Source organism: Lucilia cuprina, chromosome 3 (assembly GCF_022045245.1).
Source record: "Lucilia cuprina isolate Lc7/37 chromosome 3, ASM2204524v1, whole genome shotgun sequence".
In the NCBI taxonomy this organism is placed as follows: domain Eukaryota; kingdom Metazoa; phylum Arthropoda; class Insecta; order Diptera; family Calliphoridae; genus Lucilia; species Lucilia cuprina.
In genome coordinates, this window is record NC_060951.1 from 9,246,268 (window position 1) to 9,260,696 (window position 14,429).

At 33.7% G+C, this 14,429-nt stretch overlaps 1 long non-coding RNA gene across 1 annotated transcript; it reads right to left on the reverse strand.

Moving 5' to 3' along the window:
• Positions 1 to 1,145: 1,145 nt before the first annotated feature.
• On the reverse strand, positions 1,146 to 1,567 carry LOC124418682. The gene is made up of 3 exons (XR_006940139.1): positions 1,493 to 1,567; positions 1,296 to 1,429; positions 1,146 to 1,218 (listed from the first exon to the last, which is right to left on the reverse strand). It is a non-coding gene; the product is annotated as an uncharacterized LOC124418682 (long non-coding RNA).
• Between the last annotated feature and the right edge of the window lie 12,862 nt (positions 1,568 to 14,429).

A 14,429-nucleotide genomic window follows, 5' to 3' on the forward strand; every position in this document is an offset into this window, starting at 1 on the left:
GTTATAATTGCAAAAGTTATTTATTTAAACTCAATAATGATATTGTTATTTTTTATTAGTTTATTAAGGCATTGTTAATGCGTATGAGTATTATTTAATTGATAATAATATGTATCAATCATACGCATCGTATGTTATTTTTTTTGCCAAAACTTGAAATTTCCAGTACAATTTAAAGACTTTACTGAAAATTACTTTTAAAATGTTATTTGTACAGTATTTTAATATTAAGTATTTTTTAGATTTTTAAATATTTTTTTTTAGAGATTTCATTTACATCTGGTTGACTGGTTGAAAAACTCTCAAAGTTATGTTTCGTTTGCAAAAAAAGTTTTAAAATTGTTTTCATGTAGAAATTATTCAACCAGTTTGTGGTTTCAATGTCATAGAATTTGCAAAACAAATATTTTAACGAAAACCAAAAAATCTGTAATGCTAACAGTTTTAGAAGCGGATAAAAGAAACTTTAAGTAAATTTTTTAAATTTACAACTTGTTTTGGTTAGAAATGTCTTTTTTACATTAAAGTTAAAGCTAAAACATATTTGTTTAAACATATTTTTTTGGCAAAAAAAAGAGGCATTATTTAAAACCTTAATAAGTTTCAATTTATAGCTGAGTATCTTAAAGCCAAAGTTCAAAAATCAAATTTACACTATTACGGATAATTGCCGGAATTTGATGAAAATGGTGAGATTATTCAACGAGGAGATTGAAAATGAGCCTGATCACACTACAATCTCTAGTGACCCTGTTGCAGAAATCTCTGTGTTCTCAGTACAATCAGTGAAATGTGCTGCTCTTTCCCTACAACTGGTTGTTAAGGATTATTTCGATACGATTAATAAAGTATTTACTAAGGCACGTTCAAGATTTAGCAAAGAGCTTACAGACTCTCACTTTCAGGTTTGTTATACACAAGATGCAGGTGACAAGAGCCAATAGTTCAGTGCATTTTATCGAAGGATCCTTTAAATCTAATGTGTGCTCGAACTCATCTTAAAGAACTGCTAAACTTAAAACTAAATCTTAAAATATAAAAAATAAAAAAATATATAATCAAACCTGCAAGCCCCTCAACACCGACTCCATCCAACGAGGGAGAAACTGTTTTCCAGCATCACCACGTCTGATTGTGCTCTGGTATTAGTTTTTTGGTTTTTCGAATAAGTGATAGATTTTACCTGTACGACAAGACGAACGGTCCACCATTGCTTTTCTTTATAGAAAAAATTCTTATTAGTTAGGATAAAATATTTTTATACAATAGGAAATCGTTACCCCGTGGTGTCTTACCGTCGCCATTTCGCCTGAAGCTCCCATTATATCCAAGCGTGCGCGCATAATAGGTTAGTGCTCTGGCCTGTAACCGTAAATATGTTTCGGTATTTGAGTCCTTGGATTCTTTCAATATTATGAAGGTAGTTTCCCTAAAAAGAAATATAAATAAATAAAAGGAATAAGGTGAAAATAGAGATATTTCGTTTACTTACCTGGTTTACCCGAACGGACACTAATACGGACGGATAGGAAAACCTCATCCACCAGAAGAACTCCTCCGCTCTATAGTTGCCTCCCGTAAACCAGCACCATTGTAGCAGAAAACACTTGCCAGTTCCCGTTTATCCCCAAGCGAATTATGAACCTTTGAACCTTGAAACATAAATTGAGAGCATAAATTTAAACCTAAACATAAATCTAAAACTAAAGCTAAATCTAAAACTAAAGCTAAATCTAAAACTAAAGCTATATCTTAAATCTAATTTTTAAAACCTAAATTTAAACCTAAAACTAAATGTTAAATTTTTAAAACTTAAATTTTTAAACCTGAATCTGAAATTCAAATTAATGCCAAACGAAATTAAATCTAAATCTATTGTTTAGATGAAATTTTTAAAAGTCTTGATCAATTAAAATGATCGACTAAACAACATAAGTGGCAGTAAGTAGGGAAGGTGAATGCTTGCAGGGTAAATTTTGGGACATCCCTAATATTTGGATATCATGGCGGGATTATCCAATCCCGAGTGAGAGTGTTTAACCTGGCTCTACATCTTCCAGATATCTTGTTTGTAGGTACGTTTCAGCAGGGAGACAGACGAACCTACTCGGTGCCCCTTTTATTATTTTTTTATTTTCTTAGCTGGTATGATTTTTTATTTGTATGTGTGTGTGTGTAGATGTCTAGAGTGGTAGCAAGAACCACCCCCATCCGGCAAGCTCCAAGCCCGGCAAACGCGGACATACCAGCGCCGCTACCACTCTGGCAACACCAGTTTGTAGTGTTGTATACAACCACAAACCTACAATTCGTTCTATCAACCTTTGATAAATCTTTATGAATAAAATCCTTATTTTATGTAAATATTTGAATTAATTGTCCGACTTTTCAACAGGAGTATCTAACTCTAAGCATGTGTTGGTGAAAAAGTACCCAGCAGTTCGACGGAACAGTCCTGAACTGACCACTTGTGGTGGCCCCTAGCCACCTGACTATCCAGGTGACCAACAATTTTAACCTCGACCTGTCCTATGAGGAAGTCAATCGTCACTCTACACCCTACAAAGAGATACTCAAAAGTCGGTCAAAAATAGTCAAGGGATGGTAATGGGTTCTTGGAAGTCAGTCACATTACTAGCTATTTAACTCGATCTTCTTTTGTTGCTATAAAACTAGGACATGGAAGTGTTCTAGGATAATGACGATTTACTTTTATTCTTGATGAATGGCTCAAAACATGCGAATTGGAGCCAACAGGTGGTAAGATATTAATGGAAATAAAGGCTAAAAATTTCAAGTGTCTACTTTCTAGGATACTATGGGACAATAATGTGACGATTGACCCGAAATATATAAATTTGAGTCAATCAGATGGTGGCATAATAGTAGAAAGTAATAATCATTTCTCCAAAAGATGGGTAAAATAACTACCTTCGGAAGTTCATTAAAACAAAAACAACTTTTAAGAGTCTTATCTCTAGATTACTAGGAGACAGTAAAGAGACGATTGTCTCCGCTCTCGCGTATAAAGGGGACACTAAAGTGTGAATTGTCTTCATTCTCGATTACAAAGAGTTTATTTGTGACGAAAGACCAAAAACATACGAATTGGAGTCAGACAGGTGGTAAAATATTAATGGAACTAAAATTATAAAATTATATATATAAAGTGTCTACTCTATAGAATACTATGGGACAATAATGTGACTATTGACCCGAAAAATATAAATTTGAGTCAACCAGATGGTGCATATTACAACTCTAGTATAATCTCTAGGTTACTTGAGGACAGTAAAGGGGCAACTGTCTCCGCTACCGATTACAAAGAGGACACTAAAGTGACGACACTCGTAGATGTGAGAGAGTTATTTACTATATGTGAGAGTCGGACTACTTGGTATACTTTGTTTACCCCCTTATTCACAAATAAAATTTTTATTTTATAAACGGTTTATAAAATAGATTTGAAAATTCTATAATTATTAACTGCCTTTTACTCTTCCCGCGTATTTGGGTTTTGAACTGCAGCCAATACATGGATCCCAACGAAACCTCAACCAACTGACCAGCCACTACAAAGTACATGTCAAGTCATTCCAAGGAAAGGCCGAGAATACATTTCACACCACCAGTTTATAGTCCTGGCAGACTAGAGGCACTGGTAGCACCTCATTTCCCCGGGATAGTAATCACACCAAGTAGGGGTCTTTCATCAAGACAATACGCTTCTGGAGGAATATGATAGAGACTATTGAATATAGTCTCTTAATAAACAGATTTTTTTAAAATATTTTAAATAACTAGTAAATATATCAACTTAATAATGACAACATATCTGGCGGCATAAATTGTATAAGAATTTACATACAAATGAAAGTAAAGAATGAAATGGAAAGTAAAGTAAATAAACATGATGCTGTTTACCCATACAAAACTTGTTCTTAACAGTTTAAGATACAACTTGGAGGCGTTTATTTAATTTTGTAAATTTGTTTTTAAAAATTACAAGAATAAATTTAAAACAAGTAAGATTACACGATTTGCTTAAACTAAAACAAGTTCATTTCTTTAAAAGAGTCAATGTCATGTTAAATTACTCTCTTAAGGTATTTTTATATAAATTTTCTACAGAAAATTGTCTGTCTTCTAACATTTAAAAGAATTGATTTTATAATCTACAAAAGTTTTTTATTTCTTTAGTAAATGTTTTCTATTACCCTGCCATTCAACTAGAATGATTGTGATATTTAACTGAAATGATTATGATGATTAAAACATTTTTGGTAATCATACTAAGATGTGTATGACAGGTAGAAGGATTTGTCTTGTTTGTTGAACGTGTTTTAATATTATTGTCCTTCGTAAGAAGAGTATATGTAAGTTTAGCATTCCGTTTGTAAAGTATATATAATATTCTATCTATCTATCTATCTATCTATCTATCTATCTATCTATCTATCTATCTATCTATCTATCTATCTATCTATCTATCTATCTATCTATCTATCTATCTATCTATCTATCTATCTATCTATCTATCTATCTATCTATCTATCTATCTATCTATCTATCTATCTATCTATCTATCTATCTATCTATCTATCTATCTATCTATCTATCTATCTATCTATCTATCTATCTATCTATCTATCTATCTATCTATCATTAGCTTTTTTCAAAAACACTTTAGTAAAGCGTGTTTAAGATTCGTCAAAGACGAATATTAATATCTTACTTGTATTGCTTTATGATGCTTATTATGTTACCGGATTATATTGTCTTTGTTGTGTTAAAATAATAATCTTATTGGAAGGCCTGTAGCTATGATGTATGAATATAAAATGACAATCACAATATTCCCTTTTATAACTTGTTGTTAACATTGGGAAACATGTTTCTATATGAATAAGTAAAAATTATTAATAAGGAAGAGAATTGTTAGGAAGATTATGTATTGCCTTTATCAAACATTTTCTTATTTTTATTTGTTTCAAATTTGTATACTTATTCCCTTTTATAAATTTCTGTTAACATTGGAAAACATGTTTCTTTATGGATGAGTATAAGTATTAAATAAGGAAAAGTATTGTTAGAAAGGATATATGTTACTTTTATGAAGGCGCCTTCAATGTCAATGCATACAGCCATTGTATACAGTTTGATATAGACAGACAACTTTTCACTAACATGCTGCTTATATTTAAGGTATCTATCGACTATTCGTTCCAAGGTTTGGAGTAGGAAGGACATAAGGGCATAAATACTCTTGCGTCCTGCCGTTTAGCTGGGTTAGATGACAACTTTAAGCATGCAGTGGAAGATGTTCTTTAGGAGTTTCCTTGTCTTCTCCTTGTCTTCCAGCCTCCTGTCCATGTCAACAATCATAGATTTATTTAGTTTTAATCTTAGTTACTGATGGTCAGAAAAGTAGAGGTCGTCCGAAACGTTAATACCTCAAACTATTGCTCTGATTCAAACAAAAGTTTGGAGTAATAAAGCTGAGAAATAAAGTCATTAAGGTAGCTTTATTGCCTAAGTTCAATGTGACCAAATCTTTTGTATTAAGAAAATCCATTAGGGCTTGTCCCCTACGATTATTGTTTGTACTACATGGTGGGAGTTGGCATCACAACCTATTACAGTTTTTTTCTTTTGTGTCTCTTCTACTAGCTTCATTAGATCCGACGTTGGGGATAATGTCGGAGAATAGAAGGATAGTTAGTTAGATGAAAGGTGTATTTTGCCACAACCTTGCTTCAGTACCTTTTCATCTGATGTAGATAATCCTGTTGAGAGGAGGAAACAAAAGTTGTTGTAACATAAGATAAATTTTCTCGGTTGATCAGCGTTAAAATGTTGGAAATTTGTCTAAAATAATGTAGAAATCTTGTTACGAATGACCAAATCAATAGCCATCAGAGCATTGGTATCCGTCTCGCTTCGATGGAAGCTTATTTGGATAACCTCAATCAGGTCATCCATTAAATAGACTTTCAGCAAGTTGGTTTTCACCTCCTCGCATTTTGGATAAACACCTTCCCAATTTTGGAAAGCGCAGCACATTTCTGTCTTCTGGCTCAACATTACCAATACTTGCTAATGATGCTTTAGGCAGGTGTCGACGTAGATGTTTAAATGTCTAAGTCAGTGCTTGTTGTAACAGCCCTTTCAATCGATATCTTTCGTTATAACTCTATCGTGCTTTCAAGAGACAGACGGACGGACAGAAAGATGGTCATGGCTAGGAGAGGTCCTTTGCTCTTCGACTAGGGCCATACTTCGGTCCATATTGCTGATGCCTTTGTGATTCCTGCAAAGAGACAAATGTTGGGCGTATTAGTACACTTCGACTTATCTACTCTGGTTTCTTATCGAAACAATTTTGTCGCACGAATAAAGGAATCTATCCTTCGGACGTTAGCCACGGATAAGTTCATTAAATCGTGCATGATATTGGCTACTAGTAGATTTAATCTATGTTCCGCTAGAGCAAGACACTGACAGAGAAAATTAAAAGGAATCTCTCTTCTGTCTTGTCATTACTAGGAAGGTTTAGTATTAGCATGAAGCCCAAAAGATCACTACAATTAAGTTTCGTTGATTTTCTCTCGGAAACTAAATTAAGGCTCGTGATCTACGTAGGTTATACAACGGTCACATGATCCTAGGTAATCTACAGGTAGCCCCAATCGACCATCTGTGTTCACGCAAGCTCGTGGAGTTTTTCATGAATCGGGCGTTTTCAGCTTGATTTGTATAGCATTATACCAACGAAATAATCAGAGAATCGGAGAATTTCCTCATTAACAAGCTCCTTCCGCGATGGTATTCCATAACTGGTAATACCATCGCGGAAGGAACTTGTAAAAGTGGAACTTCAGAACATATTTTTTCAAATATAAGATAAGGATCTTACCATTTGTGGCCTTCCAATACAACGAAGATCATGAGACTGTTTATAAACGTGTTTGCTTTGGAATGTTAACGCCTTTTCTTTTGATATAACTGCTTTATGAAAATATCTTTGAATCTTGTGCGATTGTTTTCTAGGATTACTTCGATTTTAGGTATATGAATTGTAGTAACTAATATTGATCATTTAAAATCGAAATTCCTATCCTTTACCTTATCTTTGACCACTGTGAAACTTCTATTTAAGTAATTACATACTTCTTTGGTTGCGTATTTTTTGTGGGTAGTTGCCGATATAGATGCTTCAAAACTATTATCAGGAGTTCCTGTTTTATCTTCACTTGAATCATTTACGTATCGACTAATATACTCAGTATCGACATTGTCACTTAATATTTTATTTCATTTGTTGTTTTTAGACACTTCGTTTTAGAAACTTCCGAGCGTAATTCCTCCTTTTTATACCCACCATAAAAAGAGAAAAATACCACTCTATGATATCTTTAAAATGCTATTTAGGTTAAACTAAAAAGGGTTATACACCATTAAAACGTTGTATATCCACTCGGAAACCATAAGATTTATTGCGATCCTCTTCAAGAAGTGAAGATTCAAAACAGAGAAAGAAAACTGCAACAAGACATGAAAGCAAGAAGATAGGTAAAGAGGATAGATTAATGGAAAATGGATCTGTTCCCAAGTAAGATTTAACCTAGAATATTTGTAAAGTTCTCATTAAAAGGAATAAATTAATAAACAAGAGAGAAAATCCATTACCCCTTATATAGTGAGTAATTCTATTGACAAAATCTAGTGGTTTACGAGGGTTAAGTCCCGCATGCCCTAGTCCTTTCAGCCTGATATTTTGTATCCTATAACTGGGGCAAATAATATGCTCGATAATTTCTACTTCCTCCTCATCTTCGCATAATCTTCAATAGTCCGTTATACTACTGCCCCAATGGTTCTAACTGAGCAGTGTCCAGTTAAAATCCTTATCAAAATCTTTAGACTACGTTTATGCGAATATAGCGTGTATCAAGCTAATGCTTTGAGAACAGCTAGACTATCAACATATATAGTCACACGCGCTCCCAGATCGATTTGACTCCGTATCAATTCCATCACTTTCCACATCGATAGAATCTCTACTTAAAAGACAATGCATTTGACAGGTACTTAGTCTGAAAAACCATTTTATATTAATATCAGCGATATAGATCTCTCGTGACAGTATCGATCTTGGTTTCGTCAGTAAAACCTACACTCGCAACATAAACTATATGTTGCGAGTGTAGGTTTGGATACAAATCAATCATCCCTAGTTGGAAATTCTATCAAGGATGTTTCCCCATATATCAAAGTCCGTCGTGTTATCACAATCCGTAATTCCACGAATAGAATTATCCACGAGACTTGTAGAGTCTTAGTAGATCCGAACCGCCACAGCTGCTACTAAGTGAAAAAAAATTTCAAAAATATTATTAAGAAACAAAATGTTAAAATACTCACGTTTTTCGCCCCTTTTCAGTAACATACCAACGGCGCTTGTTCAGCGCAAACTTCATCTTTAATAAACTTTCATCATAGTTAATTGTGTTTTGGTCAATGGTTCCTCTGAATACAATTCCGCCAAAGAAAACAGTTCTATAGGGATCTGAATTTCGTGACATTTAATTAGTTAGTCTGAAGTCAGAAGAAATACTTCTAGGCATTTATGGAAGATGTTGTGCACTCTTGAACCAGTTCTTCAGGCGGAAATCGAACCTCATAAAGAGGCAAATATTTCAGTTTTGGTGTTATTGAGAAGATTTCAGCGTATCTTTGGAGTATGTTCGATTAGAGCCCATTAGTGTCCAAATTGTACTTTTTTCAATTTTAAAGATTGAAGATAGACTGTAGGCTGTTCTATAGTCCAGGCTATAGGCTGTTCTGTAGTCCAGACTATATACTGTTCTATAGTCCAGACTATAGGCTATTCTATAGTCCAGACTATAGGCTATTCTACAGTCCAGACTACAGGCTGTTCTATAGTCCAGACTATAGGCTGTTCTATAGTCCAGACTATAGGCTGTTCTATAGTCCAGACCATAGGCTGTTCTATAGTCCAGACTATAGACTGATCTATAGTCCAGACTATAGGCTGTTCTATAGTCCAGACTATAGGCTGTTCTACAGTCCAGACTATAGGCTGTTCTATAGTCCAGACTATAGGCTGTTCTATAGTCCAGACTATAGGTTGTTCTACAGTCCAGACTATAGACTGTTCTATAGTCCAGACTATAGACTGTTCTATAGTCCAGACTATATACTATTCTATAGTCCTATAGTCCAGAATATTTTGATATTAAATTTGTATGGCATAAAAGACAAATTTTTCGTTAAAATTAAAGGTTCCAGACTATAGCCTGTTCTATAGTGCAGACTATAGGCTGTTCTATAGTCCAGACTACAGGCTGTTCTATAGTCCAGACTATAGGCTGTTCTATAGTCCAGACTATAGGCTGTTCTATTGTGCAGACTATAGGATGTTCTATAGTCCAGACTATAGGCTGGAATAAAGTTTTCCCAAAAGTTTGTTTCTTGTCACTTGCAATGTGGGTGGCTTTACATCGAATAGCCACAAACCCTACTCCCTCTATCCTCCCTCGAATAACTTATTTTCCTAGTTCCAACAGAATGAACTGCATGAGTAGAGGTCATGACCTTAATGTTAGTAAATCCTTAGTAAAACAAAAGAAAAACAAGCAGCAGGATAACAAAGGAGCAAGGCAACCAATTATTATCCTTTCTAAAGGAACCAATTTGGTGAAAGTGTAATAGTATAAGTCTACAACTTATGGCACAAGAATTTTTTCCAACACACTCAATGTTAATTTAAGCCTTTAGATGGTATATAAAAGATCATAGTTGGGAAGCAGTACTGGTGATTTTGTAATGAGTTTGGAAGTACTTCCATTTTCTGCAGGATATACATTTTAATATTTTCTTCATATTCAACACATTTGACAATATAAACATTCAAATTACAAATGTAATTAATGAATGTAAAAATATTAATGAGAAATCTACGTGACGTATGATTAATATAAATTATTAATAATTAAATGGACATTAGAAAACACTCATACGCTAAAAGAAATGATTATTTGTTCACACAAATCACAAAATAAAATGTAAATATTTTTTTCAAATTAAATAAAGAGCTTTCTAACAATCGTCAATGTTTTTACTAAAGGACACTTGTGTAAATAGCTCATACTTCTTTAATATATTATGAACTCTATATTTATCATTAAAATATTATTAATAAAACTCATTTGACTTCAATTATTAAAATTAATATTCTGTTGACTTTATCAAACTTTACTTTTGTATATTTTCTTTGTTTTCTTTATTATTAAATAATAAAAATAATTTATCGTTTTTGTCATTTATGACGTTTTTACACCAAGAATATTAATCAGGTTGAAAGCGGTATACCGACAAAAGGGTCGGTATGCTCTCTTGCAAGCGAGGAACCTAACTTGTCGATGGTGTTACCAGGAATTTGTTGATGTCCTGGAATCCAATACAGTCCTATTGTGGAATGTTTTGCCATATCGTTAAGGGATGCCCGGCATTCTAGGACTAATTTTGATGTCGTGTAGACACCACCACTATTGGTACCGTATATTCGATAAAACCTGAGCCAGTTTGCAGCCCGTTTTATGGCTGATAGTTCAGCCTGAAGCACGCCACAGGGAAATTCACTGAAAATCTTCTATCAAAAGACAGTTTGTCGATGCAATAGTCGATATTGTCAGGAATCTCTCCTAGACAATTGAGAATGGTAGAGTGACCTGAATGAATCATATGCCACCAATTGTATTGAGTCCAATAGCCGCGTTTAGGTCAATCTCTTGGGCCATTAGACCAATAGGTAGCCATCCCATCATGACAAAGAGAGCCATTTATGGGGTGGTGCGGAGGGCCCCTGTTATCAACAGCTGAAACTTATTTCCTTATTTCTTTGCAATATTATGTTTCAGTTTCATTCTGTAAAATAACACAATGTCACACTCTTCACCAAAACTTCACGAATTATTACAACTCAATAGATTGTAACTTGTATTATTTACTTTAGAAACAATTTTATATACATGGTAATATATTTACATATGTATTTATATAAAATTTAAACGAGATTTATGAATACATTCATATGTATGTAAATTTTGCAGTTTCCCTTTTGTTATTGTGTAAAATGATAAATGTAAGAATGTAATATATTTATCAATATTTCTAGAAAAATAAATTTCGTTACTCGTGCCAACAGGATAACATGTGCAAAATCCTAGACAAATTTCAGGGTAATTTTGTTGTTATTGGCTGTACTTAAGTTAAAATAAAAACAAGTAAGAAGTTGTACCATATAATACCCTACACCTGTATACGAATAAAATGTGATTTAGTTTTCATAATAAAGCATTTAAGTTGAATTGTAGTTTGTACCCCCCGGGTGCATGTTACCTTGGCGAGACCTCCGCCTTGGTGTTATTGCAATCCCGGGGTATAAAGAGGTGGCCAATACCTCCAGTCTGGCCGGGACTGAAAAATTTGTTACAGTCTACTGCTTGGCTTAGTCCTTGCATAGATTGCCAGAGATCAGACCAGAGCACCGCATAATCTGTTACTTCATGTGGCCAGTTGCCCGCAGGACTATGTCCAGGCTTGAGATTCCTTCGGGATTGGCTGTGGTTTAAACCCAAATTCGTGGGGAGAGTAAGATAATAGTCAATATTTCGGGATAAGTTCAGTGCTGTTGCCGAAAACAGCATATACCCCCCAGATGGAGTGACGGTGGGACTTAGCGTTGGAAATGAGTTGGTATTAATTGTATATGGTACGGGATGAATGTTAGGTTCGTCGGGCCTTACCTCACCCGTCTACCTAATGAATGTGTCGTATGAATGAGATGTGTGCTGGGTTGAATGATGATGGATGAAAGGTATCATATGCATATGATACCATTGAATTTTCCTTCCTTGTCCAGATATGTTTAGAGTATATTCTGTTTATATCAGAATTACCACAGTGTGTCAATGTGAGTTAAGAACAATGTCTATTGTTTTATTATTGATGGATCGTACTTCAGTCTACCGGATACTTCTCTGGATGCTGTTACCAAATCAACAGAGGCCATCCAATGGTCCTTGCATAGAGATTAGATAGCTCGAGTACTCCAGCAAAGCACTTGTGCATGGACCGGTCATAGCCAATGTACAAAAATTGCCACCTGAGTTCTTCATTGAAGAAGAAAGGGGCGATGGTAGACCATTCTCAAGTCTACCCAGTGGATGAAAAAGACCACCATGAGATAAAGCCGCCAAGGCAGGAGCTCACGTTAAAACTCTCGACAGTCATACCCTTCTCACGTTAAAACTCTCGACAGTCATACCCTTCTCACGAAGGTGAAGGGTATAAAAAGAATTGAATGAATTATTTTTCAGTGTCCACAAACTCAGTTTTCTAAACGTAATTCCTAAGATTCCTCCAATCAATGCTATTCAGGAATGTTATTTGCGGAATAAAATCACTTCCAAAATACTCGGATCTAACTTCAACGAATGCCTGAAAGAGGCAAAGAAAGTGCTTCATAGTTTCACTCTCCTCTCCTCAGGCTCTACATACGTCTGAACCCGTCAGTTCAACTTTGCATTAATGTGCTCGTTATCCTGTGTGTCCACTCAGTATTAGAACTATCATACTATTTTCAGACTTGCTCATTTTGAGGAGATTATTCGTCTTGCTGTCATCAGTGTCACTTCATAAGATTTTCGAGGTCCTACCCACTGTTTCATTATTCCAAAAGGTCTTATGGGATTTTCTCACTCATAATTTTAAGGCAGCTTTTGTTGCGTCGAATGGGTTTGCGTTTGTCAGGTTAACTGCTCCGACACCCCTTCCCTTTAAAGTTAGTTAGTTAGTTAGTTAGTTAGTTAGTTAGTTAGTTAGTTAGTTAGTTAGTTAGTTAGTTAGTTAGTTAGTTAGTTAGTTAGTTAGTTAGTTAGTTAGGTAGTTAGTAAGTTAGTGAGTGAGTTAGTTAGTTAATTAGTTAGTTAGTTAGTTAGTTAGTTAGTTAGTTAGTTAGTTAGTTAGTTATTTAGTTAGTTAGTTAGTTAGTTAGTTAGTTAGTTAGTTAGTTCGTTCACATTCAACACTATTGATCCATGTGGGCTTGACTTTGAAATGTTCAATTGGAATCCCTTTTGCTCCTTTCTGACACTGTAATCTTTAATCTGCTACAATGATGCGTGAACATAATATTATTATTAAATTTAGTCCAAAGATTACATTTCTAATGTGTAATTCCTTTTTCCATTTATTATTTTAAATTGTAAAAACGGTCATAAAGTTTATAGCGTTTCTACTTTCCATTAAACTCCCAGAAATTTTGTTTATGCAAACTGACAAGATTTTTATTGTTAAAAAAGAAAATCACTTTTACTGCAGCGTTTTACTCTTAAGTCTATGCAAAGATTTCCTTTAGTCATAAACGTAAATCAAAATGTATTTGTGTATCCTTTAAAAATAATATTTTTGCACAACTTTGTGAAGACATGAACTGTTCGATTGTATTTGTTTATTTATTTTAATATGAAATTACAAATTTGTAATAAATTAAAAGTATTTGCAAAAAGTCCTTGTCCCTTTAGGCAGAAAGATAAGCCGACTAAATTGTGATTTAATTTATTTAAAATTCTCCAAGAAACTACATACCTTGAACTTGTATTGTATTGTATTTTACAATTTATTCTTAAAAAGAAATATTTTCTTTGTAAAACAAGAACTACATAAAAGTTTATTACCAAAAAGATAAACAAACTTTATTACTATAGCAACTCTTTGGTTTCTAGTCTTCTGTCATAATCGTAAATGAAATTCACTTAATTTTTCTTAAGTTTTTCTTATTGTATTTTATTATGAGTTAAAAAAATATATCTTTTTTAAGATTTTAGAGACTTTGTAGTTTTTATTAAAAGATGAGACTAGTAGCGACCTTGTAGCGATCTTGTAAAGAATACTTTTAAACATTTTTCTTAAGAGCGAAAACTGCTCTTTACGTTGCAGGACAGAGTAAATAAGTGAAAAAACTGTGAACAGTAAATTTCAATAGTTTATACTAAGTAAATAGCGTAAAGTAAGTAGTAGTAAGTAAAATAACTTTTACTAATTAAGGCAAGATAGATCAATGTGACGTATAAGTAATATTAATTATAATGTACATCATTGTACAAAGCACAACTTTTTTCCCCCAAAAAGTGTGTTATTCCTTCCATTGTGCATTGATAAAATTATTTTTTTAAACCAACAAACAAACTAACTAACTAACTAACTAAGTAACTAACTAACTAACTAATTAACTAACTAACTAACTAACTAACTAACTAACTAACTAACTAACTAACTAACTAACTAACTAACTAATTAACTAACTGACTAACTAACTAACTAACTAACTAACTAACTAACTA